Below are 23,847 nucleotides of genomic sequence, written 5' to 3'. Positions count from 1 at the left end.
GGGACTGGCGGGCAAAGTGGTGGATGGTGGAGGAGGCCGGAGGCGGCGAGGATTAGAGGTGGAGGGAGGAGGCGCGAGGGCGTGAGTGAGGGGTTCTAGGGATGGCAGCGCACAGGGCTGGGCACGGTGGACCGGTGAAAGAGTACCTAGGGGCTAGGGTTTGCTACTTTCTTAAATAGGACGGCCCAAGTTTTCATTTTTCTAAAATTCAAGACCCCACGAGTAGTTTTGGACCCCTAGCCCTGGTCTGGGCCTTGATTTCCCGTGAGGAAAATTTCCCCTGTCCCTAGACTCAATGGGGCGCCCCGCCCCTAATTTTGGGCTTGTCTGTGGGGAGCTTCTTTCAGCTGCTTCTGCTAAAAGCTGCTCCAAACGGTCCACAACTTCTGATAATCTATAGTTACAGATTCTAACAAATGAACTAAGAAATCAGAACCTAGAGAAGCTGGGTTTCAGAGCTTTTTCAGATTCTTAGAAGCTGATTACTACCTCCGTTTTATAATATAAAATGTTTGATTTTTTTTGTTACGATGTTTGACCACCGTCATTCCAAAATTTAGTACAAATATAAAAAATGACAGGTCATGCTTAAAATTCTTTTAATAATAAAGTAAGTCACAAGCAAAATAAATAATATTTCTATAATTTTTTTAATAAAACAACATTAAAAAAAAGTTAAACATATTGTATAACGAAGAGAGTAACAAACGCTGTTTCTTATAATGTAAAACCTGCCGTTGTCTGAACTGTCCACCGACTTCACCACCTACCGGGGTTTTTCCCGTTGTAAATCTTCGACCGTTGGGACGAAGCCCCCCTTCCCCTCTTCTTTCTTCCCGTTCCCTTCCGATTTCCGTGGCGCTCCTGCTCGAAAAAAAAATCAGGTCCCGCTCCAAACCCTAGACTCGCCGGAGCCACAAGATGAGTTACGCGGTGTACAAGATGATGCACTGGCCTACCGGCGTCGACCACTGCGCTGCCGGCTTCATCACCCACTCCCCCTTGACGCCGTTGCCTTCTCCACCGCCGTGGTGGCGGGTCCCGGGCCGGTAGGCGACATCGATTCGGTTGCGGCGGAAGCGGGGCGTCCAAGGCGCTTAGGTCCCACGCCCAACCTGGTCGTGGTGGCCGCGAACGTGCTCGAGGTGTACGCCGTGAGGGCTGATACGGTGGCGGAGGAAGGAGGGGGTGGCGCCCGGCGTCCTCCTCGTTCCGCGCCGTGTTGGACGGTATCTCCGAGGCGCGCCTGGAGTTGGTGTGCCATTACAGGTGGGCGTACTCTTCCTTCTTCAAACTTACCATTCCTTTTGGATTTCATGAACCCTAGGGTTTGGTACTAGTTTATTGGCGAGTACTTTGTTGCATGGGATGTAGGCTGCATGGAAACATCGAGCCCCTGACCGTGTTGTCGGATGGAGCGGAGAATAGGCGAGCCGCTGTTGCAGTTGCATATAAGGATGCAAAAATAACGTGTTTGGAGTTTGATGATGCTATCCATGGCTTGCGTACTAGGTATGCACACTGATTCCTCGTTCCTCCTCTTTCTACACCTAGCAAAGACAAAAGGAAAAAATGATTTATAGACTAGAGGCCGATTTTACACAAAAAATAACAAATTCGTGTGCTCAAATCATGTCCACCATTTGAGTTGATAAGGTTAAATACTTAAATATACCGGTTCCTGAAAAAAAGTACCGATTACCAAAAATATTGCTAAACGATTGTTAATGCTGTTTATCGAATGAATGCTCAAATTTAAAATTTAATGAAAAAACCAATAAACCAGGTTTTAGTTCAAATAAAATAGTTTTAAAGTTTCATATCCGTGGTGATTATTCATTATTTGCAAGAAATGATGTTTTTCCCAAGATGAAGGTTAAGGGATAAAAGGATGGTCTACATAATACTACTAATAAGTATCTACCATCCAGTAGCTTCACATTCATGGGAAGTCATAAGGGTCATTTGTATTTTTCTTATGTATCAATGTCCTGTATGTAAAAGACGGTGCACTGATATTTTTGATGTGATTCCACCACCTGGAAAGGCGATGAGGCTAAAAGCGAAGGAAATAATAACAGGAAAGGGAAAGCTATCGCCTTTACTCTTCCCCCTCTTGTGTTCTCGATCCATCCACCTGTGCTCTTTTGCACATGGCGCACTGACAACGAGAGCATACCAAAGCCATAGCCTACCGAAATGTGATTCCCAATTCCTGACCACACTACCAAATCAAAACTTCTGGGTGATGAGCGGGGGAGTGAGCAAGCGAGCAAGCATCATCAGGGATGACGGTGCGTTGGGATGGAGCAGGCTGGAGGCGGAGGCCCAGTCAGTGCGTTCCCGATCTTTGCAATCTCGGCGGTCTCTCCTCCCTGGTCCCAAGTCTCGGCCTCTTTCCTCCTCAATCCCAAGAGAGATCTCCGGGGCAGCACATATCGTGGGGCTCCGTGGCGGAAACTGCAGATTGCACAGGCAGGCTCAACCATGTATGTCCTCCCACTTCGTGGCTGCTCTACCTGCTTCGTGCGCCGTTGCTTTGGATATGACACAGACATTTAGGGCCCACATGGCAGTGATGGTGATGGTGGCAGATTCACCACCCACCATCACCACTACTTATAGATCATTAAATTATTGAGCCCTGTATGCTGTGAATATAGTCCCCTTTGCAAAATTGTACAATATATTGTAACTGACACATGTGGCAACAACACAGCTAATGTACATCACAACTTACCACTGGCACGCTGGGAGGGCCTTTGAATCACACCAGCAACAAGTACATTGATATGGCACCAGCTTACTTGTTAAGTAAGGAACGATTTAATGCGGAGACTTGTCAAAGACCCCTGGCCTTTGATATGGCACTAGAGTGAACAAACACAAAATATTTAGAATTTTTGCTCCCAAGGAAGCCTCCCTTTCACTGTTGCTCAGGTTGTATTTGTAGGTCTGAGGATACATAGGAAATTACAAGGTCGGCCTTAATAAATGTGTATTTCCTGGTTACACACTAGAGATTTTCTTACATTCGGTGTATGGATTGGTCCCACATGGAGTTGTGGACTGTGTCTATTGCGAGATGGTCCCTAGGTAGTTTGTCCAGAATGAGGAGGGAACCATCATGTCTTCATGGGACCCTCCAACAGTCGAATAGTCTTTGATAGCTAGAGTCTCAGGTCCTTGGTAAATCGCTTGTGGGTGAGTCACTTTTCTCTTTGTAGCTTGTCGGATGGCCTTTGATGGTTCAAGGTTCTTCAATAGTCAAAGGGCTTGGTCAATCTTCGAGGTTAATGGCTGGGACCATCCTGCAAAACCTGCTAATTGGAAAATTTTGGATGATATAGAGGTTGATGGATGATGGAGCTATCATTTGAAATAAGTAGTGCCATTCACCTTTTCTGCTTCTTTTCTGATGTAGATAAAACTGAAAAACTACATCTTTTTTGGTGGAACTATTTTGCTATCTTTTCCTTGCTACAAGCTGATGCGCTGGCAGTATCCAGTATGGCATTATCAGTCTTGATGTTTCAGCTCTATGCATTGCTTTGAGGGCCCAGAATGGCAGCATCTGAAGAGAGGCAGGGAACCATTTGCTTGGGGTCCTGTTATAAAGGCTGATCCTCTTGGAAGATGTGGTGCTGCACTTGTGTATGGACTTCAGAAGATTATTCTAAAAGCTGCCCAGGTGATGTTTCCTTGATGTATCACATGTTTTTTTGTTTTGTGCTATCTCTGTCTTTTGTTTTATTTCTTATTACCATCAGGTTCTCATTATGTACTTGCTTGAAGACTACATCCATTTATTAATGCTAGTGCCATGGATATAAATTACTTGTTTCAACCAGTAGAATTACAAGTATTTTTTCTTACCTCCAACATTGTGTATTTGATCGGTACCCTGTGGTATTTCCGTACATGATAGGTTGGCCAGAGCTTAGTTGGAGAAGATGACCCCACCTGTGCATTGAGTCATCATTTTTGATTGACTTTCGAGCTTTAGATATGAACCATGTCAAGGATTTTGCTTTTGTACATGGTGAGATACAATCTGTTTTGCACATGTTAATTTGTCTACTTTGCAGACTGTGTATTTTCTGTATGCTTTCTCTATAATCATGTTGAACCTTAACGCGTAATTATGAAGGCTTATTTCTCCTTTTAGGCTTAACGCGTAATCCTATTGTTATTAGCCTGCTGTCTTTATCATGCTATGTGAAAAACACTTTAGCTAGAAAGTGCAAATAGGGCATCTTGAATTGAGTGTTGGGAGAAAGATGTAAAATGTGGATTGTATAATTTTCATTGGTTGTGTAGAATTACTGACAATTAGTTTGCAGTGATATGATAGTGAATTGAAGAATGCTAGAAACTATTACATTTAACTATTTATGCTATCTGTTATATAGGGCTATGAAAAAAAATCCTGAGGTTCATAGCTGCAATCTTGGTGCTGGTGCAGGCTCAGTTTGTGCCTAGCTCGTCTGGAACTCATGCCAAGTTTGATTGAAAAGCTTGCGAGTTCATCCGATTCGAGCAGTTAGCAAATTTTTGTCAAAAGCATGTCCTGGCCAGTTCATGAACATAAATAATTTCCAGTTATTCAGTATCTCCATTGTAGTATTAGTGCATGATATGCTCAATACATTTAGAGCCTTTATTCTGTTTATCTGAGTTAAAAGTATGGTGCCGGTATGATTTCCATTCGATGAAACAGTATATTAGTTCAATAATAGTTCAAAGGACAGAGTATTAATAATAAAAGATTGAAACCATCTTTGGATGAATGGATTTCAGAATTTGATTTGATTTTTTCCTCGACAGACATTTGATTTCAGAATTTGATCATGTACCAAATTTCCTGCTAGGTACAGTTCTATGGTAATGGAAGCTCTTCATGAAACTAAGGATCCAAATGGTTCAGATATTGAAGCAGTTTCCCACTACATAGAGGTTGTGCATCTGTACAAGTTTTCTTAATTGATACCACTGTTTGCAGTAGTTATTTTTATCTCTTTTGAATTCATTCAAGTTTTGTTCGTTCTTGATTTCTTACAACTTAGGATTCAGATATGCATACAACTAAGGCGATTAGAATATTAATAATATGCCACTGCTCGCACCAGGGATTTTTGTGCTGGGGCGCTGCTGAATGCCTGGGTTTCGTGGCCTCTCGCGTGCCTGCGTTCCCTCTGTAATTTTTGCGTAAAAGCCCTCTCTTTTATAGATATTTTATTATAACTTTGAGAATATCACGGGTAGTCCATGTCATGTGTGTCGTACGAATCTACAGCTGCAAAGGGACAGAAAATTGAGAAAAAAGGACTGCGTCCTGAATCGTGGAAACTAAGGGGCTATCTAATTGATAGCATATTTCCCTTATTTAGAAAGCATATTGAGCCAGACCTGCATCATGCTCAAGTATAAGTCTTGTACCTTTTTGCCTTTTTGTACTCTTTAGCTACCATTTGATTATTATTTTTTATTTTAGTTGCTACTTGGTAGTGCAGATTAGAATTGATAACAGCTTTGTCTGCTCATTCTGGGAATCGTACTACAAGCTAAAATGCAAAAACGAGGTCAGCATTGGTTTCCTGTTGGTAGATAACATATTATGTATCTGTCTGAAGCTTATCTCTATTGGTTTCATGGTAATATTTTATCCAGTGCAACAAGTCAGCAAACAACAACACAATTCAAAATGTTCCAAGCTTTGAACAGAGATATATTATTTGTAGCTTCTTCAAATCTACATTTATATTAGAAACCTTTAAAGATGGCGGATTGGGGGGATGGAGGCGTGCGCCACGTCGGTGGAATTTTCGTGGCTGTCCGATCTAGGATGGCCGGCTGGATGTGTGGGTCACCGCCACCCGTCGTTCGTCCGTCTCTTTGCGCTACGCGCTCGCCGCATGTCCCGCCCCTCGCCTTCGCCGCTGTCCGCCTTCCTCTTTCTTGCCGCCTCCCTCCCGCTTTGGTTGGTCGGCTTGGTCCTCCGGTCGCCGCTTCCTTCCTGCTCTCTCTCGTTGCGTACCCAGTGGCGGCATGCCAGAGGTGGACGTCAGCCGGCACCGCAGCCTCGTCAGGAGGAGCTCGGGGCGGCGCTGGGAGGTCCTCGAGCGGAGGCACTGTCCTCCCTGTCGGTGTAGATCTGATGGCGGCGTCGCCGAGGTGGACCTTCGTCGCCGGCAAGGCCATTGCTCGATCGCCTTGTATCGTCTTGCGCACGCCACCACCGCGCTTCGAGGCCCAGGCCCAGGCCAACCCCGCCGTGGATCGCCAGAGGAGGGCGTCGTCGATGACCGGAGCGACTACCAGATGGTTGGTGGCAGGCGCGTGGGCATGGGCGTGGGCGGGGATGGGGGGGGAGAGTAGTAGCAGCAACACCGTGATGACGATGACTGGCGGACGGATCTGCTCCGCAAAGCGAGGTGGAGGGGGCGACGGGGGCCACCATATCTGGCGTAGGGTGTGGCAAGGGGTCCTCCATCTTTGCCGATGAGCTCATCCCTTCCTCCCCTCCCTCCCCTTGTCCTCCTCCCCACCACCACCACCCCGTTCCAAGCGCTCCCGCTGCTTCCCGGCCTGTGCCTTCGACGAGGCAGCCCACCGCCGGGAGGTGCTCCTGCACCACCTCGTTTCCATCTTCCCCTACATGGATCCCCAGGTTTGTCTCCGACCTAAACAAAGTGGCGAGCCCTTAATATTATTGTTATTAATTTAGAATTATGTAGTGCCTCGAGCAATGGATGCAATAGCTATATCTTGTTTGATTGAGATGTTTTGCTGATTGCTGCCGACTATTGTGTTGCGTGAAAGTTGAACATTAGAAGTTAAGTGTTAATCCAATGGCTGCCCATGTTTTCATTAATTCAGAATGTTCGGGAATGTAAATGTGATCTACAGATATAATAATTTGATATGCCTCCTTAAAGCACAACGCTTTTTTTCTTGTCAATCTGTTTGCTGTCTGCTTGTGCCTGTCCAATTTTATTTTCCATAGACTTGTTAGATGCGTGAAACTGTGATTTTGATTATTTGAACACACTGCTTGGCATATTTCCCAACCCTCCTTTTCCCTTATTACAGTGTATTACTATTTTTATTGGCAACATGCCAACATAATATCACATATGATAGTAGTGACAAACTGAGCTGCCATGTTCCTTATATCCCGCGCAAACGTGGTATGTTTCGGTTTAACTATGCTGTGTTCATTGACGGACGAATCAATTCGAGCAAATCTCTCGATTAGAGTCTGATGAGTTTTTGGCACTGCATGTTTTTAATTGTGTGTCAGGCCAGTGGCGATGGTGAGGAAGGGGCAGCCATGGTTCGCGTTGATGACCAAGAGAGATCGATCACCTCAAGGATGGCTATAGGTGGAGGAAGTATGGGGAAAGGCAGTCAATAACAGGCCACTCCCAAAGGTGAGTGTGCATGACCGATCGATCGCTTCATGTTCTGTCCATACATCGATCGATCATATCCCGTGTGCGTCTTATCTCACAGGCATGGGGAAGTTTTTGATTGCCTGTGAAATATAAAATCTTTCTGAACAACTGCTAATTAAGTATTTATTTTTAATTTTTTTGGTCAACAAAATCATTTTGAAACAATCAAAATCGTGCAGTCATTGTGCCAAACAATGCGCACTGTACAGTACAAACTCCTTGCCGAGTGTTTGAACTGAAGTTTGTTGTTGTTTGGTAGCCTAGAATATGAATAGGACTAATTAATTTGGGTGTTTTCCCTGACCAGTAACCATTTAGATATTTAATTAATGGCATTTTTGGCACACAGCTTAGCCAACACATTCATCCAGAAAATATTTGGTTAATGAGTAAGCATACTTTTTTTAGCATACTCATATTACTAAATGTTTGAGAGTTTTTGCTACATACATGTGTGCTGTTTATTTATTCCAAGAGTCTTCCCGAGGATTGAATTATCAGTATTGAAAAACCATCCACTTTAGTTGGTATCTCCACTCCTTTTGATCACCGTCGTGGCATGGCATCTGAAAACGTAAAGAGGAAGGTTAGTTAACTGTATTTGAGATCTTTTGTTCTGCTCATGCAAACATATTCTATATGAATGTAGATGAGGATATTTCTTTTTTTTTTTTGCAAACAATTAAGCCAGAAACTCTCAATTTATACTTTAGGTCTAGCTACCCAACTCATTGGTTCCTTTAGGATACACTGCCATTAAAATAACTGGACTATTTCTTGTGCTGGACTATTTCTTTTTCTTTAAGGTTTAAAATCTAATATGGCTTCCCTTTTTTTTTCTTTAATGTTTTTGCTGCACTTATATTATGATGATTGGAATTTGAGAATGTATGTTTAATGACTATAAGCCCATGATCCATATACAAGTTTTCCTTTTATTTTCTTTCCAAATTCTCTTCAACCTTTCCATCAAACACAGAATTGAAATTTCATCCCATTAGATTAGTTGTTTGCTGAACAAAATGTTGACCCCGTACAGTTTTAGTGGTAAAATACATAGTTTTATAAAAGATTTGTATCCGCTGATCTTGAAGGAATCATTAATTAATAAACCTTGACTAAAATACAAGCTGTATATGCAAATTTGTTGGTGTTATCTATTTTCCGCTGAATCATCTTAACTATCTCCTTTGCGCTTATGACAAGGCCATCTCTTGGCTGTTTTGCTTTGCCATTATCTTGGTTCTATGAACTCTCTTGGTTGGTCTGGTCCAGTTACTATTTATTATACTTTGAAATTTGAAATGGAATGGAATGACAACTTACCTTTTTTGGCTCCAATATGAATTTCAGTTCCCTTGGAGTAGAAAAGAGAATATTTAAATGGTAGGAATAGCCTTTTTCAAACTTGTATGGTTGTATTGTTTGATCTGCAGATTTGGCATTGGGGTTGAGAAGAAAGGGTATGCAATTAGCTATGAGCGGAGACAACAGATGCAGAAGAAATTGATTTCAGTGCTTTCTCAGCTGGAGAGGCTCAGGTCAAGATAATTCAGTCGTTAGATGTGCTTCAAGGGGGCTGACGGCAGACCCCGGGGCGGCCAAGGCGGTGCCAACCGACAGAGGCAGCAGCTGGCCACGAGGCCCAGGGCGGCGGAGGCGGGCGCTACGACGGATCCGGCCGGGAGGCTGTGGATCCGTCCGGGGCGGCAGTGGATCTGGGAGCTACCTCGAACGGAGCTTCCTCACGGCGGTCATCATGGACGAAGATTTATGCTGGCGACAAGGCCCGGGGCGGCAGATATATGTTCTCAGAATTTACTCTCCTCTCCGCCCGCGCGCATGCGGCCGGCATCCAGAACCTTCCAGAAGCCTCCCCCGCCCGCTTCCCCGTGATGTCTCCCTCTCCCCGGAGGAGGGAACGTTGGGACATTGCCGTCGCCGCCCACCACCGGACGGAACGTCGAGGTACGCGGCGCCGCGCGAAATTCTCCGATTCTGGTTGCACGTCGGTGGTTATCCGCTGCTGCTAGAGCTGCACGGGCCTACACCGTATTCGTTCTCTTGTGTACCAATGTAGCATCGCTGTTTGATTTTTTGCCTGACGAGTGGAAAAAAGATGGCACCATAATGTTAGTCCTTCTATCCGCAAATCTATGCATGAGACGTAGGATACATGGGTACAATTGATAGAAATATTGGAGTATGTATGCCAAATTTAGCTATTAGGGCATGGAGCTATGAAGATTTAGTGATGGTCTTCGTGTGGTTGAACAATTAAATGTGATGGATGTTCGCAGAGCTTCCAGGATTTTCTTCACAAGTCAATATCTCAGCTTCTGACATCAAGAGATTAGCTGATCGTGTCATAGCCAGGTCGAAGGAAACATATGATGCTGTGGGTGCGGTTCCCCTAGATAAGGTATGTACACAGCACTGGTGCAGCCTCTGCATTTTCATGGAATAGACCTCTTGAATCATATCTTATGTGATGTTTTGGAATGTGCATATGGTACTTCATTTGCAGCTCTCTATTATAAGTTGTAATGCCTTTTGTGGTATAGCAGTGAAGCACATACACTTTAAAATGTGCTGTTTCTTAATTTCTTTAGGTTCATAATGCACCATGAATGAATTTGTGTGAATTCTTTTAAACTGCTGAAACACTGGGAGGATGCAATCATGATACATTGTGTATTTGGCTGCATGACATCAAACAATGGCGCGGGTTTCATATCATACTACAAACACGATTTGTTTTGTTGCAGGTCAGCTTCTCTAATGTCACTGCACCTCTTGCGGAATTAGATGCTCAGCTTTTCCCACTGGTTCAAGCCTGTGTGCTTCCTATAATGGTCTCACCATCTGATGATTTACGAAGCTCCAGTGCAGAAGCAGAGAAGCGATTGGATTTTCACTTCCTGCGGTGCAGGTGCAACTTGTTACCTATTTCCCTTTGTATGTCCATGGTGTAAATGCTGGTAGTTTTTACATTTCTCATACATAGTTGCAATCTGTACTGATAAGTTGATAATTAATGTGAAACCATGCGCATAGGCTGGTATCAACCAATTGTGTGACCATTTGCAAAATAGGATTGATATACAACTACGAGCCTTTATTTTCATATACAAAATTACATCTTGTATATTTATAATGAATTTTAAAAGTAGAATAGTCGGAATTGCCATAAACACTCTTATATTTAGGCCCTATTTGGTTTATGTGACTAATCCATTAGTCTCTTCACTTTAGTCTCCTTTAGTCCCTAAAAACCCAAACGAGCGGGATTAAAAGAGACTAAAATTGTATTAGTCTATTAGTCCCTTTCAGAGATACTTATTGGGACTAAAACTTCCGTTCACACATGCCCCTAACCAAAATTTCTATATATGATGCATTTTTAGTCTCTTTTAGTTCCTTTAACCAAACAGTAGGGACTAGAGATTTTAGTCCAGGGACTAATTTTTATTCCTACGACTAAAGAACCAAACACCACCTTAGATTTTATAAACACAATTGTACTTTCCTTGCGACATTCGAATCAATAGAAACTGTCTTATATAAATGGGCCCACTATGGTTTAGTGGTTAAATCCATTCTTTCCAAGAGGAGATATACGAGCTATTTTTTTACAAAATTTTACAAACGCTGATGTGCCATTATGTGATCAGTGAAATCAATTTCAGATCTTTTACAGTACTCCATCTCACCACCATGGAGGTAAGAGTGCCTTTAAATCTCAGCCATTCATTGACCAAGGTTAGTTTTGGGTTAAGAGAAAAAATGTTTCTAGCATGGTAACTCGCAATGAATTAGTAAAACATAAAATATGCATAGCCTTTTAAAGTATATAATAAATCATTTATTAGTTTTAAACATCACGTAGACCACCCAAATATTTGATCTATGGGACTCTTTTGCATGTTTCCATTTGAAGTTATAAACCCTATCTGGGATTTAGGAATAATTCAGTTCTCTTGTAGTTATCAACCGTACTTGGTATTAGGTATTATTTCATTTTTTATTCAGAAAAAAATTAAAACATGCTTGACGTACATAGATTGCAAATCCATATTTTCATTTTGGATAATGTGCTGTAGAATACAATATGAAAGGTTAGATTTAAAAGTCCATATATATATATTTAAATTTTGGGGAATCAGTTATATTAGAAAACAACAGAAATAATGTTTCAACTTCAAATTCAAAAGTGGCTAAAAAGTTCTCACTACATCTAGCCTGTGTTGGTAGGCATAAGATACGCATGCCTGCAGTCATGCGTACATAATAGGCAACTTTATTCCGGTATTACCTTTTGATTTTTAGGAACCGACAGTTATTGCCCTTCCACACAATTAGTCCTAATTAATGTAATCTTGTGACAGAAAGACCATATTAGCCCCTTTTGAGGTTATTCAAGGACTATTACCTCTCATATCATAAGACAACTATCAGCCTTTAGATCAAACAAAACCAACGGTTGTCAACAAATGTGGTGCACTGCAAAAAAAATCCAATAAATTTCTACAAACGTAGCTAGCTGAGATTTGTGTTAGTAAGAAGTTAGTAAAATGTTATTTTAGATGTTCAATTAGCGTGCTAATTTTTCTAAGCTTCCCAATCGAAACAGCTAGCTGTTTTGTCTAGCCAACCTAGCTCTCATGCTTTTAGAAGCTTAACCGGATTAAGAGAACCTAAGGTTTCCTCTATTATGGAATTGTTCATTTCCAGATGAGCATTTACTGATACATTCTGTACAGCTTCCTTTATTATTTTTATTCTCCGGATTGTGGTTGTTTTCTCTTAATTTTCTTAAAGAAAATTGGTAAAGTATATGGGATCTGAAATTGACTATCAATAGGGATTCGCGCATATGCCAAAGAACCAGTTGTTATACTTGGCATCGTCACTGTTAATTAGTACTAGCACATCTTACTGTCTCTGTCACTTAGGACTATTTTAGCCAGTAAAATACATATTAAATGGTAAGTTAAAAATTTATTATTTCCTTCATTAATGTGAAGAGAAAGCAATGAGAATGAGCCATGTTACCCTGCATATTTGTCTTGTGTTCCTGCTAGCGATAATTCGGCTGGTCCTGGAATCACAACTGCGGCTCCTGATGGGTCTGATATCCCTGGAACTGCTCCTATGGCTGCTGAATCAGTTGATCAGGTTAGTTCATCAAATGTGGTTGTTGGTTATAGCAGTACATTTGCTTAACTGGTTTTGCCGTTTCCTTCGTTTTTTGCTTCTTACGTCTCCATGGTAAGTACCTGGAATAAACTGTTTGTTTCTTCATATAGGACAACAATCTTTCCGTTTTCTGATGCAAAAAAGAAGTGGTCTGTTGTTATTGCTCGCCTCTTACAGAATACCTTCTTACATTACCTCAACATAAGTTGCTTTATGCTTATGTTCATTGCATTTCGGTTGTTCTTACAGTGTTGCTGTTACTTCTACCCCTGGTACAGTGGTATCCAACCATACAGTAAAAAAAGATAATTAATATGTCAAAGCCAAAGCCATCGCCCTTACTGTAAGTTCTGTGCTCTTCTGTTTATGTTATTGCACGTCGATCTTTGGCGGCCTCACAGCACTGCATATTCATCTGTAGGAAACGAGCCGTTATATGAGAGTCTGGGTTTTGTGTACATACCCTGCTTTTGTTCTCGTGACATAATAAATCTTTGCAGTTTGCTCATCTATTGCGTCCCGGCCTATCGTCCGCTTCTTCCTCCTCGGTGGTTGATTTGGACCTTCCTGTGTGTGTTTACAGTTATGGACGTTCCACCATGCATCACCAGCGCTAAGATGGTCCTGGTTCTCTAGGTATCTATACTTTGTGCCTTTTTGGTGGATACCAAACACATATATATGTAATGCCCGCTACTGTGCGTTGGGTTGTCAATGTTTGCCTTGATTTTGATGGCTCTGTTGGCGATTGTACATAACCATCTCGCTGATTGTGCTTACATCAGCTCACTTTCCACCAAAGTAGCAGCCTGTGTTTTTGCATGTAAATGTACAACTATGGTTATATGTTCCCTGGTTTGTTTATTTCGCAGTTTGACCTTTCGTCCACACATTGTGGCCAGGCGGCGCCTAGCGCGCCGCCATTCTCTAGTTTCCCTAGAAATCAATGCATTTAACCTGAATCTGATGGGCTTATGGTGTTATTTGAAAAATCCGTATCAGAGTGTCACAGTAACTGTATGGAATGTGAATCTTCTTATTTGTAAGGTGTAAATTTTAGTGGTATATTGGAAGTCAATTTTGTGCTAGATGTCCTTTTTCCATCTGGCTAGTCGGGGGATCATCTTCTGATAATAAAGAGCTAGATGTCACTTAGCATTCACTCTTATAGTTTCTATATTCTTATAGTTTCTATATTTACTCACCTTGTACCTGTATATATTCTGCGCTAGTGTCTCCATAAGGAATACACGTGTGCTAATCATACCAGCTAATCATACCAGTAATAATACCCTGCCTTACAAAAAATACAAATACTGACTTTTAATTTTCTTTCCTGCTTCCTGAATTTGAATGTCTCAGGTAGGACTTACAGCACTGGGAGGATTGCTGGCCTTAGGATATAATGTTGTTCTTAGCTTCAACATGCATATCTGTCGGCAGAGATCAGTTATTGATTGCAGCAGAGACTATTGACACCCTAAATGAGACATTTTTGGTGCTAAAAGGTCCAAGTAGGAAGGTACAGACTTTTGGATGGTTACATATTTACCTGAATGTTGTGACGAGAATCAATTTTTTGTGATGACCCAGCGGTTCTGTCTTGTTCTTAGTTTCCTCTGCAATTTTAAAATCTTTTAACTTTTAGTTTCTAAGTTCTAAGAATGGCATATCCTGTTTCCAGTTCTAAGAATTTTTAAATCTATATCCTCCATTGCAATATGCACATTTTTGTTTTTTCGCAGTCATCTTTTTGCTTATGTTAAACATAAGCGAAATGGCTTATTAACGATTAAAAATAATTTGTGGATATATTTTTATGTAAGTGTTTTTTGTGATCTAAAAGCAAAGGCTGAAAAATAAACTACAAAGAAAAAAACCTCAAAATCAACTCCACATTTATGTTTTAAATCAAATTTAAGCATAAGCAAAAAGATGATGGTGTTTATTTGCACCAAAAGATATAGTTTTACTACTGTAATGACCCAGCTGTTAGTTTCAAAGGATGTAGATGAAAGTTTTGTAAACAACTTTGGTTACTTCTGGCTTCTATTGAATATGGTGACGGTGCACTAAAGGATCAGTGTTGCTAATTTTTTCACGTTTTCATATAAAGCATCTTGCAGACTGAGGTGTACCAGATCACCCTTCTATGTTGTCAGGTAAATTGTCTGCAATTCATTAGGATGAAATGGCTATTTATGAGTTATGATAAAGATTTTTACATGGAAAATTTTAAAACTGGAGTTATCTAGGTTTCTGGAGTTTTACTAAGAAATTTTTGAAATTGGAGGTTTTTTTTTTATTTAGTTGAGCTATATATCTGCAGTGAAATTGAAGGATGGATAATTTTTTTTCTTGGTTGATAAGTTTAGCTAAGTAAAATTGTTATACCCTTATTTCTTTTTCTGTGACTAACATGTTTATGAGTTCCAAATGATCTTATTCTGTTCTCCATAAAAACTTCTATGTTGAAACCTTTAGGATTATTTTGATGTTTGTTATCATTGAACTTTGGAAAAAATATCAATATGTAACTGACTTACATAATTTAGATTGTTGCAGCAGAAGGTTCTAATCTCGTATAAAGGGGCCATGGATTAGGAAGTCATACCTCGAAATGATCCTAGATAGCAAAGGTACATCATTTCTTTTGTTTTCATGTTTTATATTTTTCAATAGTTTCTGTCCACTAATGATTTTCTTGTTGGTTGTCAGCGGTCCCATGACTTAATACACCACCGCCAGTCTCAAGGAAATTACCGACCGTAAGTCAAGAAAAGAAAATTGTCGCACCAAAACCAATTCGTGTTTCGACTGACAACGTTACAAATTTTGTACAACCATGGCCGAGATCTCCACCCAAAATGTTCGACCAGGAGCATGCTATTGGTTTCAATTTGAATTTCTCCATCCAGGTGTTCAACAAGTTCGACCAAAAACTGGTTTGCCTCTCTAGGGTCGATTGTACTGTGCATGTGCATGGACAGTACCCACACAATTACTTTTCATGTGTGGATCATTCATGTCAGGCTATTTTCTTAAGCGTAGCCTATTTTTGTCCTCTTGCATTTTCTAAAAAAAAGAAGAAAAGTACCTATTTACTTAATCCTATGGACAGGTTTCTAAATGGTCAAACTATCCCGTCTGTATAAGGGTGGGGTTTGTATCTCATTCATTAAGCAAGAAATGAGTAAGAGTATTTAGTCTTCCCATTCTCTCCTGCCCTTGTGGCGCTGCTGTCTTAGTGGCACCATCATGCCACTTGGGTCCATGGACACCTAGAATAGGCACAAGTGCCCTAACACCAATCATGCCCATTACAAATCATGTTTGTTTATTTATTTTGCTGTAGAAAATCCAATGAATACATTCTTGCACATTTGCAGATTCGTCAACAGGAATTAACATCCAACTAGCTCCATTGCCAGACTCCTACGACTTAGATAGGGGCCTTCGCCTATCAGTTCAAGCAATTCAGGTAAATGAAACTTCTACCTATTTATCACAGTTAGGCATGTACCGACTTGCAACATATTCCATTAATTGTTGTCTTTCAGGCAGTGTTGGAGAACAAAGGATTTCCTGTAATTGTTGGAATTGGTAATAACATCTTTACCTTTTTCATTTTGTTAATCTAGTGGCAGTAGTTTAATAAAGACAAAGCATCTGCTTTGGTATGATTGATAAATACCTAAAACAACCCACTCTAAATCATTTGGTTAGCCTGTGTGCCAGATATCCCTTATGGCAATGTCACTTTATTGTGCTCACCTCACCTGCAATGACTGCTAGTGTCTTTAAAGTTAAGTCAGAACATGTATATCTCCAAATTGCACATGATCCAAATTTTATTGTGCTGAACTGGTATCTAATCCAAATTGCACCTGCAACTGTATGCGTGCTGTGCAAAAAATAGTGCCTGACAGGTTGTATCTAATCTATTGAATTCTTAAAAGATTACCATCCATTGCTGTCCATTGCTATGCATCTGTTATTTTTGGATTAACTTGTATTACAATTCTTTATGGGTTTGTTGTACCAGTGCTGGGGCTACATATCATGCTTTTCAGATAATATATTTTAAGTTATTTGTGGCAAACAACCTTCTATTGTGAAAATGTATTCTAAAGCACACATTAAGCATAAATGGGCCTTCTAGCAGACTACCAAGTGAGTATTTTCGTCCCATCTGTCTTTTGCAAGGCCATATACTTGAATATATTGTATGAATTAGATTGATCCTGTAATTAATTCTGTTACACTTGTGCAAAAATGGTATGATTAACACACCCATGCCACCATCAATTTCCAGAAAATTGCATTTACCAACTATGCTGTTGCTGTTTAAGTTGATACACCATTTATCTGTTGGTGGTCCTCGTGGATCAGGCAAGATAAGTTTAGCTCAGAAGATGGCGAATATAATTGGCTGTTAAGTTACAAGCTTGGAAAGTTATTATAAGTCTGAACAAGTGAGGGATTATAAATATGATGAGTATAGCCCCCAGGGTTAGGCATTATATGGTGCATAAGTGGCTAACCTGCCTTTGGTGCTCTTGTATTGTCTAGTAACTTCTATCTAATAATATGCTTGCTAATTTCTTTGACTCTACTAATTGATCTTTCGGAGGCACCAGCCCTACCGACCCTCTATGCTAGATATGTGCATTTAGGGTCCAAAATCTGGCGCTAAACAACCACATTACCAGATATTTTTTTTGAATTTACAAAACTGAGATTTTCAATAAAGCCAGAAAGATATGTGAAGATGTGACATGATGACTAGCATGCAAGATACAAGAAATACATATTGGTTGTATTAGTCATTTACAGAAGATGAAGAAACTATTCCTTTCAATTATTGCTACTCAACAGCATTTTGCTTGAAGCTTTTTCCTTTTTGGAATTATATAGTTGGTTCTTCTATAGTACCTGTTAAATGATCTCTCTTGTCGCCCTGCAGAACATTAAGGAGATCAGAAAGAATCGCAAAGTAGAAGTACCATGCTTTGACTTTGAGAAGTGCAGAAGAAAGAAATTCGAGAAGCTTCAGGTCTCGGACGAATGTGGAGTGGTATAGTACATAACCACCAATCTCTTTCATATTCTGATTGATGTGCGTTTTGTTATTGTTATGGTTCAAAACGGACTATTTTTCAGTCCTAGGTATATTCTTGGTTTCCTATTACCATATTTGGAAGGTAAGGGGGTTGCTGAAGATGATATTTGTATTATGTTACTCAGACTGTCTGTTTTGCTGCCCACTTTTCCTCCCAACTCATCATCTCCTTCACTGTCTATTTCAAACCATACCTCTCCTGTTGCAGGACTACTTAAGCTTGGGCAAGTGATATGCTTCATGACACTATTTATTAATTTAGCTGACATTATATAGGGGTTGTAATGAGGTTTTATGTTTTATCAAAATGCTAGTCCCTCCCTTTTTTTTTTTGTTTGACATTGGCTAGTTCAAAATGAACTAGCATCCTGTTGTTAGGTCCTTCCAACACACTGACCTTACTCAGTCTGGATTTAGGAATGGATTACGCTTGATGGTTTATCTTGATTTATTTTTGCTAAAATCATACTGAATCATGCAGAAGCACATCGCCTGATAAATAATAGTTAACATGGACTCCCATTCCCCAAAAGTTTCTCCTGGCACCATCAATTTGAATTTGAGAGTGGAACTCATCAATTGACTTCTGGAGCATTGGATTAGCAAAATATTACCTATGTTCCATAATAATGGGATTCTGACTGTTCACTTATAATTTTTGATCATTCGTCTTATTCAAAAATTTAGTGCAAATATAAAAATGTATAAGTAATACTTAAACTACTTTTTAATAATAAAGAAAATAATAAACAAAATAAATAATACTTTCATTTTTTTTTGAATATGTCGAGTAGTCAAACATTACAAACAGAAAGTCAAAATCCCTTATAATCTGGGACGGAGGGAGTATCATCAATATTATTTTCAACTCATGGTTCTCTGTTCATAAGAACAACCTCATGGAGATTCATGTATCTCAACTATAATTATAATGAATAAGCACCAAGAAGGCAAGAATACCACATACGAGAGCAGAAAGCTTTACATTTTCTCCCAAAATACTTGCATTGGTGTCTGATCAGGATGGCATAACTTTACAGAAGAGAAAACTGGGCTACACCAATTAAGTAATTATATGGTTGATGGTGCTTCATCCCCCTAACATTGTACCTTATCCCTCCTGTTAACTTGTGACTGAGTTGAAATATTTTTTCATGTCCTCTTGTGGGATACTCTATCATGATACTTCTGTGTTTGGGTGTCAACTAATGTTTGGGCAACACCCAAAGAAACATCAAACTTAGGTATGATTGTAGATTAGTCATTAATGACCTTTCTGTTGATGCTCCGAAAGATAACTTTGATCAATGTGATTGGTTATTTGCAGCTCTAGGGCATTTCTTGAAATTTCCTCATCTCTCTTCATTTTCTAATAGTTACTGAGCTGTGGCTTATATTGAAGCTTCTGCAACGATTTACCCAAGATGGAAAGGTTATTACTTCCTTCAAATCTATATTTTTTCTTCATTCTTTTTGTAAAATAAATTATGAGCATAGCATATGCATGTCATATGATCACTGTGCAATGGTTCTTTATGAGTCCTATTGCATTTGTTGGGCAAGTTACTATAAATAAACCATGAGATGTGCGGTTATAGGTGCATTTCCTTCAATGGTGGGTGTGGACTAATGATTCTGAAATGATTTAACATGCTGAAGTGTCCCACCCTGCTACTATAAACGTTTGCCCATGAAATAGTAAATACATCTCAGAAACAGTAAATATGTGTTAAATGCATCTTGGCTGTAAACACATCCCAGAAACAGTAAATATGTCCCAGAAATAGTAGATGTGCCCCCTAGGACTCCAAATAGGACACAATCCTTGTGCTGTTGTTGTAGTTTAAATAATGTATCTTTGAAGTGATTCTTTGTCTATGGTCTGATGTTTTGGCTTATATGCCCAAAACATTGTCAGCAAGAGCTGACTGAAATTTCCCTTAAAAATGTAATATGAAAAAATCATGTAAAATATAGTTTGATGTCTTTGAAACTTTAGAAATGGTACCTGTCAAATATTCCTTCATTGAAATTTCAGAGTGCTTTCTTTGTCTATGTGAATGATTGATACAGATTTATATTGTGAAACAGTCAAATGAAGGAAGTTTAAGTTACTACTATTGACTCACCATCCATAGTACAAATTCCTGTAGTTTGAACTATTTGTAAATTAAAATGGTATTGTTGTACAATTGTGTCCCAACATTTACTTGTATTCATATCTGTGCAGAAAACATATATTATTTATATCTATTGAATTGTTGAGAAACATTTGTTCAATGAAAGTTCCGGTACAACTGTACAATTTGATTTAGGGTAGATGGAATAATATTTGTATTGGAATAGTTTTCACCACTTTTTTCTCTTCTCATACTTATTGGGATTGGAGGAATGCTTGTCAGATCAGGACATTGTTGTTCCCAGTTGCACAAAATATGAACAGATCCACATATTTTTCTGGTTTGAAGCTGCTTTATGACAATGCCCATATTTTCCCCCAATTTCTCATTTCGTCGTTGTAATATGGTTAACGTTATGATGCCAGCAGATTTCTTGTTTTTCATGTTGCCATTGGTTCTGTGACCACTAACTTCTAAAACTTTTGTTTACTTGGTTGAAGATAAGTATAGAGGTTGACCAATTACAAGATGAGATAAATCTGTATCTTCAGATTAAAGGAACCAACAAGGAAATAGTTTCCTCTGCTGCATCTGCACTCAGCTTAAACGGTTCATACACGACAATGGTCTTCTAAAAAAATCCTAGCTAGTAAAAATTGAATATGCACACACGTTTTGTATGTACTCAGTTTTATTATTTTATTTTGCTCTGCAGAGCTATCTTCAAATTATCCTAGAGAGTTTGCGAGCGGATGAAAATGTTCATACTGTCGAGTTTATCCAGTCACAAGTATGTTATCTTCAAACAACAAGTTGTAAATCATTTATACATCACACTACTGTTGCATTTATGGGATCTTTTTATTTGTTTTTACAACTGTTCACACGAGGGGCTGTATGGTTGTGGGAGAACATAATAGCAGATTGCCTTGTCATGCCTGTTATAAAAACATAATTTTCTAAAGACCATATCATAAAAGTGCAGTAATGTTCGTCTAAATAATGTCTATAGCTCCTTGTAAAAGTAGCGGCAGGTAGTCGTATCCTCAAATGTCCTTGATGGATGAATGGCCATTTATGCATGACTGCACAAGTTAATTAATTACCAATTTTATAGCTTACAAGGGCACCAATGTTATGCAGACAGTACTTTTATTGTATATTGTAAATGGTACCATCAGCTCTGTATGACTATGTTCATGTATGCTATGATGTGCACCTTCCCACAGCAAAAAATGATTGTTATTCTCTACACATATGGTACTCCCTCCGTTTTATATTTTATAACTTTCTAGACTTGTCTATATTCATCCATTGATTGATGTATATAAGTTGTATATATCTCTAAATTTATTACTATCCATATGAATTTAAGCAATGCTTAAAAGTCTTAAACTATGAAACGGATTAAATATGTTGTAAATGATTCCATAAGCTATGTATGTCTATGTGCACACTTGTTTGGATTTGAGGATTCAATTACTTTGTTTTTTTAATTTACTACTGATATCACTTAAAACCAAAACTGTAGTAGAAGATGTGTTTATATAACCAGATTTTGTGATTTTGGTTACCGTTGTTTCTCAACTTTACTCATAGATTGAATAATTCTGTAATACATGGAGGTAGCTTCAATTCAGATTTATCTTCACCTACAAGAGAAGTTTCGTCCATAGATAGTACATTTGATGATGTGCAATCCAGGATTCCAGGTTAAGGAGGCTTTAGAGATGGAATGCAATAAATACGGTAATTGTTCTTTATTTCCCGATACTATAATTGTGTATAAGTCAGATTCAAGACCCATATTCTCTACTGGTTTAATATTTAATTCACTTTGCATGTGTTGGCAGATTAAACAGTTAAATATCACACATATCATTGTTCATCTTAAACCCCTTGTGTTGTTATGCAGGTTTTATGGACTATATTGTTGTCTGCTCTTGTTGGATACTCACTCTTCCAGAAAAGAAGTCGTTGAGACAGTAACAATTCATACAGTTTGATCAAACTAGACCTCTTTAGTATGGCGTATGAACTAACTAATGCTGCCTTCAGCAAATAGCAATGTTTGTTTTCATATTATCTGTAACAACTCTTCAAGAAAATTGGCTGTTCACTTGTCATTTTCAGGACTTTTCACTTCTGATGAGTTGTGTGACAGAGAGAAGAATCCTCTGGCGTTGATATGTTAGTGACACATGTGATTCATGGTGTTTTCTGTAGTCTTCTCTTCGGTGGCATGTGTCTTCGCCACTTATGGTTTGATTTACTACAGACAACTCCTACTATTATCGAAATAGATAAATAAAGAAATGAGATTTCCAAGTTTAAAAGTTTTGTAGGCGTGATGTCCTATTACAATTCCATTAGGGTCTATTTATGGCCGTAGTAGTGGAGATTTTAAGGTTACATGTTTGATTGGCTCCCATCGAATTTGGTTTGGATCATCCTTATAATGAGTCAAGCAGTCACACTTAAAAATTTACACCAATTTTCGAACAATAGTATGTATATTATCCTCGGTCTAGGACTAAGTCCAAGTACACAATATGACAATCCAATATAGATTCATCATCTTAAATAAACAAATAAAATAATTGGAATATTAGTTTGGCAGCTCAATTTGGTTTGTTAAATTGGTGTTCTATCTTTTTTTTATGGTCTAATGGCAGCATTTTTTTAAAATAATCTTTTAAATTAGTTGTTGAATGTTCAAGATCTCATCCATCATATCGAATAATACTTAAATTTGTGGACAATGGGGCTTTGGACATCCTGCTATGTTTGATTCTCTGTTGTTTGTGGACAATGGGGTTAATTTTGTTGATTCAACTAAAAGTTAGTGGAGCACTACTTGTTAGTAATTTTTGTAATGGATATGCAATAACGATGCATATCTGTTGACAGTCACTGATCTGACAATATAAAAATATTGAACTATACTAGCAAGGAAATTAAATTTTGTTACTATACAACCTCACTTTTAGTTGCATCTGTAGATAGAAGGACGTGTTATGGGGGTTGGTCATCCGGAGTATGCAAGCACAATGTACCTTCTAAGCAAGGTACTGTTGCCCATTTTATATTTGTATTGTTGTTGTATATTATCGTGCTACTCTTTCCAGTCAATAATCTTCCCTTTTTTACCTTGGTCTTGTACCTTTCCATCAGGGTGGTACCACCATACTAGTATTAGGTGCTTATCAAATTGTTACAGTGCTTTTATATTTCCATTATTTTCTACCAATAGTCATACCTATATTGCCTTTTAAAACCTGCACGTACCACCTGATTTACTTCCTTATGCAATGTTGGGATGAATCAAGAAAAGAAATATATAACTAGTAAAGTATATTTGGTCTCATGGCACTGTTTAACAGAAGCTACTTATATTGTTGACTAAGGCTGCGTTCGGCTGCCATGGTAAGTTAACTAACCTCCCTTGTTTTTCATGCGTACGCTTCCTGAACTGCTAAACGGTCTATATTTTACTAAAAATTTCTATAGGAAAGTTGTTTTAAAAAAATCATATTAATCTATTTTATATTTTTTAATAATTAATTAATCATGTACAATCTATTACTACGTTTTTCGTACCATGATAAGTTAACTTATCCCCCTCAAAGAATGCGGCCTAAATGGTCTTTCCTATTCTTCCCTAATTCATTCTCTTGTCTGCTAGTCATTTATCTGTAGCTACCCACATATACAAAAGAATTCATTCCCATCATTCCATGGTAATTATGAAGTATTTTTTTTGTCATTATTGAAAGGAATATTTTTTGTTGTGAGCATTAGCTCATATCATCAATTTCTTTTCAGATGAACTAATTGTAACATATTAGTATTAAAGAGAAGGATTTAACCTTTTTATTATTGTACCTATTATGAATAGCACTTGTATTCATATGACGCCACTAGGCCCAAATATATACATGTACAAGAT

The 23,847-nt window shown here is 38.9% G+C and overlaps 1 long non-coding RNA gene across 5 annotated transcripts; it reads left to right on the top strand.

Moving 5' to 3' along the window:
- The first annotated feature begins 799 nt into the window (after window positions 1-799).
- LOC102709167 lies at window positions 800-22,375 on the top strand. 5 transcript variants are annotated; one of them, XR_005811701.1, is made up of 26 exons: window positions 800-1,269; window positions 1,375-1,512; window positions 3,538-3,691; window positions 3,929-4,042; window positions 4,878-4,956; window positions 5,130-5,582; window positions 7,304-7,433; window positions 8,894-9,425; window positions 9,758-9,879; window positions 10,226-10,389; window positions 12,542-12,635; window positions 12,767-12,805; window positions 12,906-12,999; window positions 13,157-13,292; window positions 14,019-14,178; window positions 14,773-14,818; window positions 15,212-15,295; window positions 15,375-15,601; window positions 16,046-16,137; window positions 16,217-16,259; window positions 17,623-17,733; window positions 19,155-19,210; window positions 20,399-20,524; window positions 20,614-20,688; window positions 21,498-21,647; window positions 21,814-22,375. It is a non-coding gene; the product is annotated as an uncharacterized LOC102709167 (long non-coding RNA). The 5 variants fall into 5 exon arrangements; XR_001550116.2 differs by lacking the exon at window positions 12,767-12,805 and having other exon boundaries at window positions 801-1,269; window positions 21,539-21,647; window positions 21,814-22,374; XR_001550111.2 differs by lacking the exon at window positions 12,767-12,805 and having other exon boundaries at window positions 801-1,269; window positions 21,528-21,647; window positions 21,814-22,373.
- The last annotated feature ends 1,472 nt before the right edge of the window (window positions 22,376-23,847 follow it).

The sequence above is a fragment of the Oryza brachyantha genome, chromosome 4, assembly GCF_000231095.2.
Source record: "Oryza brachyantha chromosome 4, ObraRS2, whole genome shotgun sequence".
NCBI classification, from domain to species: Eukaryota; Viridiplantae; Streptophyta; class Magnoliopsida; order Poales; family Poaceae; genus Oryza; species Oryza brachyantha.
Note: the sequence above shows the minus strand (reverse complement) of the source record. Positions and strands in the feature narration are given on the sequence as shown.